A 6,927-nucleotide genomic window follows, 5' to 3' on the forward strand; every position below is an offset into this window, starting at 1 on the left:
TACTCCTCTTGCTGAAGTAGGACACCAGGTCTGGTCCATGTGGCGAAGGAGACCAGTCAGACAGTGGGCAAGACAGAGAAAGTGAGGAGCCGACACTCTTGTGACTGAAGCTTGGATGACATGTGACTCTTTCTATGCTTCATCCAGATGCCCTTGGTGACAACCTTGGACCCAGCTTTGACTGGATAGGTTTGGGCTAAGGAATAGACCTCTCCCCTGCTCCTCGTTAGCAAGATCTGCTGGAGTATAAAGATGAGCATGGCTTGCTGTCTTTTTATGCCCCAGTCTCATATTCTTTAATGGTGCCATGGGTGCTCAGAATTAGGCCCTTCCCTAGTTAGCATTAATATTGCTTCAGAGGCCACTTGACCCTGACAAATTACTTATAAACAGTCTCCTCCTTAAACAGATAAAGCGTGGCTCCTTGCAGGACCCAGAGGCCTGGGTAGCATGGATTGAAGTGGAGAGGTAGCATTCATCGGGTGATTTCTAGCTCTCTAGAGAGATGAGCAGCCTACTGGGGCTATCTTTTGTGCAGTGTATGGTCTACAGCTGAATGTGGGCTGTGGGCCAAGCTGGGATGCATTTAACCATCTGCCTATACAGCTCAAATGTGCCTGTTGGTTGCTTCACTTTACCTCTCTGTGATATGCGGGGGAGGGCTCAGGGTGCTGGAGGATGAATAAGGTCTCTTTAGAAAAAAGAGAAAAGATTATTTACAAACACTCACCAGGGTCTGGTTCCTCGTTTGTCCGCATTATCCTTAATATCAATCCATGTGTCTCAGAGCTCACCAGGCAGGACCAACTTTCCTCTCACAGCTACGAAGACCTGGTGAAGATGAAATTCTTGTTACTTGTGAAAAATTCCAGGATTCATTTTCGAAACTGTATTTGTGTATACGAGATGTAGATTTTATAGTGTGCTGTGCTTTCAAGATATAAATCATATATAATAAATTAAGGGACAATGGGGCTGACGGCACTAAACTTGGTGCTTATTGATATTCTAAGAAATATCTGTGAAATATCATCACATACGAGTTACACTACCTTCATTTTAAAACATTTCAGTTACTTTGAGTCACTTTGACACTTTTAATATCATTTCCTAACCCAAGAGACTCCAATGTCCTCCCTAATGAATATACTCATTAAAATTACCATTCATTAGTATCCCTTAATTAGGCCCATTAACTTAAATGTAATTTAAATTTCAATAAGTTTTATAAGGTCCAACCTCAGACTTACCTACATACCTCTGAGGATAACATACTTGTCCTGACCATGCATTTCACAATCACATATGTCTTAAAAAGGGCCAAATTCCCAACCTGTTCAATTTCTTCAGAGTAATGATGGATCTTTCAGCCCTAGACCAATAGTTTCATTTAGATGAGGAGGGCTGTTTCCAAGAACCTCTAATTTTCCATTACTTATGAAATTTATATAAAAGAAACGTGGATCTGGGAGGAGCTGCAGACATATGCCTACACTTGAGATGATTCCCACACCTTCCCGTCATGTTGAGTCAGGTCTAACTGGCATTAAGTGTCAAGGAATTTGGGCTGCCTGAACCCACACTGCAGGGAATAGGTCCAACCAGCAGATGAGAATTAGGCCCTGGATGAGTAGCACTCTAATTACCGTCCTGTTGATTCATTTTTGCCATTCCACATCTGTAAAAGAGACCACCAATATCATGCGCAGAATTAGATTTCTCACAATCTAACTGTATATTTGTATGATATTTTAAAATCTCCTAAATGCTGGGCAATGGCTATTAACAATTGTCTTGCATTGGCCTTCTGATGAAATGTTAACAATGCCTATTGTAATATAGACAAAACATTTTATCTACTGATTTGGGCTGAATGTATGTAAATAGGTTTTAAAAAAAGTCAGATGTTTAAGCAGTGGCCTACAAATCAGTAATTTTCAGATAGAAGAGTTTCTTTACATTGCTGTGGCATCCTAAAACCTATCTTCACGTAAACTTAGTGTACTAGCTTGCTGGGGATCAGAGTCCCCAAGAAAGGAAACTTTTTCTTGTGATAGTATGAACCAAGATACCAGGCTATCTGGATTCTTATTTCCAATGTTTCAACTGGGAAACATAACTCTTTATTGTCTGTAAATCTAACATTATTACTTTTCCTCTTAGAAGAATATCGTATCGTTAGATGTTCGTTGAGCTGGTAACACCCTTGCAACTGCGGCAATATCTTCGTTAGTAATCTGTATAATACTTTGTACACAAGTACTAGTAAGATTGTTATTCAATGTAGCTTCAGTCATTAAATTACTATAGCAAAGTAGTACTTTCGTAATATTTACAGTGTATTAAGCCCACACTATATTTTATTTCAGTGATATAATTAAATTGTTATTTATTCGAAGAGAAAACATCCCATCATGTCTGTTGTCCAAAGTTACTTGGAATCAAATAAAAATTCTAGATTATCATGAAGAACACAAACGCCTTTGAATTCTGCCTTATTTCACAGTCTAGCATTAAAACACTCAGGACTTAAGTTCTAAAAGATTGCTGAACAACTGATTTGTTCCCAAAAAGCACTCATGACTTTATCTGAGAAATGAGGACAGATTGGATTAATGTAGTCATTTTTAACATAGGAAAAACATGCATAAAACCATCATTTACATAATAAAGAGCAAAAGCCTGCCATACCTTTTAAAAGCATTATTTCATTAAAGGGTTTAGTGATTTTGCAGTAAATTAAAATAAATGTACTGTTCATAATATGTAAATGAAATTGGAACTTAGCAGATTTAGCAAATTATATAAATCTGAACAATTTATAAACACATAGTCTGAACCATGTGTAAGAGATAATTACTTTTTAACATAACTTATAAAAACATAATTTTATTTGTACAATAAGGAAAACTAGTTTGAAAATTTTATGATGAAGTAAAAAAAGCATTATAATGAAGTTTTTACATTATTATTATCCAAAAGTATGTTTCCAGTTGATTTTGAAAGAAAGTATTATTCAAATGATAAACTGGCAAATATTTAAAAATAGATTATATTTTGATGACAAAATAAAAATTTATTATTCTGCCTATTTTAGTAAACACTGTAAACTGCATAAGCTGAATGCTTCTAACAGAAAGCAAATGACATGTGTTCTTTGTTCTCAAATTTTACATTGGTACTTGAGGGGAACAAGATACTTATTTCAGTGTCTTCATGTAGCAAAATTAAACACTGATCCCCCATCATTAGTGTTACTATCTATAGTGAAATATACATTTAGAACGATATAGAAACAGGAAACCAATTGAGGTATGTAAGAAGCTCCACCGTGTCCCCCAGAGATGGTTCTCTAAAAAAAGATTCCACCCTTACCTCTAAAATATTCTAGAAGAGTTTCTTTTGGATTGAAGGTGATACAGGTGAAGTTTTGGGTTCCATACTGGAACATGGAGAGTGAACAATACACATTATCATTGTTCTTCAGCTCCCTGTCCCTGACTGCTGGTGAGGGAAATTTGGAGTGTACATATCTGATTAGTTTAGGAGGTGATGAAATGTGAAGAATGGGTAAGTCTCTGAACATTTAGAAGTACAGGTCATTGGGCTACTGTCTTAAGTTCTTCAGAAGTTTCTGGTAATATTAAGGAGCGACTATATAGGATTATAGGATACATAGTTCCCTGTAACATGGCCTAAGGGGGAAAAAAATGATAGGAAGGAATGGAATGGGGTGAGGAATTAATTAAAATAATACAAATGTAGTCTTGGGTTAATAGAAAAATGAGATTCTGGGATTCCCCAGTATTTTTTAAAAAATGTTTCTTTATGTTTGAGAGAGACAGAGAGAGAGAGAGAGCAAGCAGGGGAGGAACAGAGAGAGAGAGAGATGGAGACACAGAATCAGAAGCAGGCTCCAGGCTCTGAGCTGTCAGCACAAGAGTCCGATGTGGGGCTTGAACCCATGAACCATGAAATCATGACCTGAGCAGAAGTCAGATGCCTAATGGACTGAGCCACCCAGGTGCCCCTGGGACTCCCCAGTATTAACTGCAGTAGCTTGTTCATTGCTTTGAACATGGGTGCTCAAATATTTGTAGAGCAAATGAGTAACTTTTTTCTTAGTGCTAAGAAACAGATGGCTGATGCAGCGCTTAAGTTTATTTTAATAATAATAATGTGAGAATTCCTAACATCTTTAGGTAAGCCTGATCCTTTCAAAAATGTTCAAATGTTCCTTACCAGTATGCAATCTTTTTTGACCAATATCAGAATCATGACAAGTCTCTAAGACACCCAGCTTTGACTGACAGACCAGAAGAAATTATTAGACCCAGAATGTAGCTCTGGATCAGTCACTGTCTAGTTGTTTGGCCTCGGACAAGCTACCACATCTGATTTGGTTTTCTCATCAGTGGCCAGCTCTGAACATATCAGTAGTGTCAGATGATATCGGATGTTCTGAAGAGACTTGTAAAGTACTTGAATTAGTCCATGTTCATATAATTCATTTTGTCTCAGTTATTCAGTTAATGTCTACACCCATCCTTTAACTAATAATCAGAAATAAAGAAGCTACACTGTGCCAGCACTTTACATTGGCACTTTATATATATTTTATTTAATCCTGAAGCAACTCTATGAGGTATATATTCTTAGCCTTTATATTGTAGGTCAGATAAAAGCTGAATGAGGTAAACACCGCATAGTTAAGTTTAGAATCCACGTCTTCTTTTTAAAAAAAAAAAATTATTTATTTATTTTGAGGGGGGTGCAGAGGCAGAGAGAGAGGAGGAGAGAATGCCAAGCAGGATCTGTGCTATCAACGTAGGGCTCCATCCCATGAACTCTGAGATCATGACCTGAGCCGAAAACAAGAGTCAGACACCTAACCAACTGAGCCACCTAGGTGCCCCAGAATGCAGGCCTTCTTAGTTCCAAATCCCATAGTATTTTTTATTAAATCAGAGTGACTCCAGTCATCCATTTATTATTCATTTAAAACCGTACAGTCCACAAGTATTTATTGCAAACTTGCCATGCTCTAGGAAATGAAAACTTTAGAAACATCACCATTGGTTACCAGGATGCCTAGTAAAAATAACGCCCAAAGTTCTATTGTTTTGCAGTACATTTTCACACATGTAGCACCAGGAAGTCAAGTATCTTGCCAAGTTCATATCAGTAGTTTGTAGTAAGTTGAATCTCTGGAGCTCAATCCTGGGTCCTTTAGTTCTAAACTCTGGATCTTTCTGTCTCATCACTTTGCAAGGGAGCATGGGATGTGAGGAGGTATGTGGCTCTAACCAGGACTTGCATTTTCCTTCCTTCCTTCTCCAGATGGTAGGAATTACAGAACTTGATCAAATCTATTCTGGATGTTAAAATAAATTTGTATTCTTTATTACTTGCCTAGGAAGATTCATCCCTCACTTTGGGTAGCTGAAACAGAGGCTGAGGAGAAGTTTGATATTTTATCCTCAGAGCTGGGTGCTACAAATATAATCGTGATCCCACCTACAATAGCGATTTTTTTCCAGCTCTTTGGCCACTTCCTAGACCAAAGTTTTCACTTTAGTTCCTTTAATTAAAAAAAAAAAAAAACAACACCTTGCTTTATTTTTAACTTGTACATAGTATAAGGCAGCTAGGAAATAATTCTCTAGCGGTCAATGAAATGTGACACGTTAAAATTGTAAAATACAATTTAATAAGTATTTACTGAGAACCTACCTTGTACTTGGCACTAACAATAATGGTCAGCATTTATCTCATTTATTATGAGATGCATCATCTCATTTAAACCTCTCAACCAGGCTGTGAAGTATTATCATTCCCATTTGACAGATAGTAACCTGCACAAGGTCACACAAGTAGTAAGTGGTAGAGTTTGAATTTGCTCTTAGCTACTGCATTACTGAGTTGATAGCCACAAGCCATTACCATTTAGCAAACTGTGCTGTACATTTATTCTGTTCAATTCAAGCAACATTTATTGAATATCTACCATAGTAAATCATCGAATTACTTAACATCTAATGAAAGAAGGTGAACACTTAAACAGGTAATCTCAGTGCAATGCAATCTGTCTAAAATAGAGGAAGTTATCGGAAACCAGAAAGGGCACAAGTAACTGAATAAGGAATATTGAATATTAAAGCGGAATATTGAAGACCAAGTAGGAGCTTATTCAGGAAAAGAAGAAAGGGAAGATAAAGAATGTTATAGAGGAGATGGAGATAAAGAGTATTATAGGGAGAGAAATTATGGTGGGGAGGGGAGGCAGGTGAGAGACTGAACAGAGCATGATATGTCCAGAGAATTAAACATAGTCTCATGTGGCTGGGACATGGTACCCAGAGGAGAGTAATGAGGACGAGGGCCAGGAGCTAGATCACCAAGGGCCATAGATACTAAAGAGATTTATTTTTCTTGATGCACTCCACTGTGATTTATAGAGGCCTGAGCAGATTTATAATATTAGGCAAAAAAGGTCAAAGTTTAGGGAGCCTTTTCTCCAGTTCTGCTAATTCAAAGAGATTTTTACAAAGCATTGTATACATATGTAAGAGTATCTCTTCCCACTTGGCCCAGTAGAGCGCCAAGAGGTGGGGGTGGGGGTTCCATATCCTGTTTCCCTATTAGCTGGCCACATGTTTTCCTTCCTGATGACATTACTGTCACTGCTAGAAAGAGCATTATTCACTAGGAACTGAGGGACATCAATTAGCTCCTGAAACAGAGCAGTCATCAGTCACAAAGTGTTCCTGGTCATTATTCACCTGGGCGGGGGCAAACCCTCTGATCTCAGGATGACAGGGATGGTATTGAACACCAGCCCTTGAGGCCTCCAACCCTCTGCCCTCCTGCCCCCTTTGTAAATAAGATTATTGCTGCTGCTTCTGCCTGGTTTGCCCAAAGAGATAC

Source organism: Panthera pardus, unplaced genomic scaffold, assembly GCF_024362965.1.
Source record: "Panthera pardus isolate Hobbes unplaced genomic scaffold, ASM2436296v1 HiC_scaffold_17, whole genome shotgun sequence".
In the NCBI taxonomy this organism is placed as follows: domain Eukaryota; kingdom Metazoa; phylum Chordata; class Mammalia; order Carnivora; family Felidae; genus Panthera; species Panthera pardus.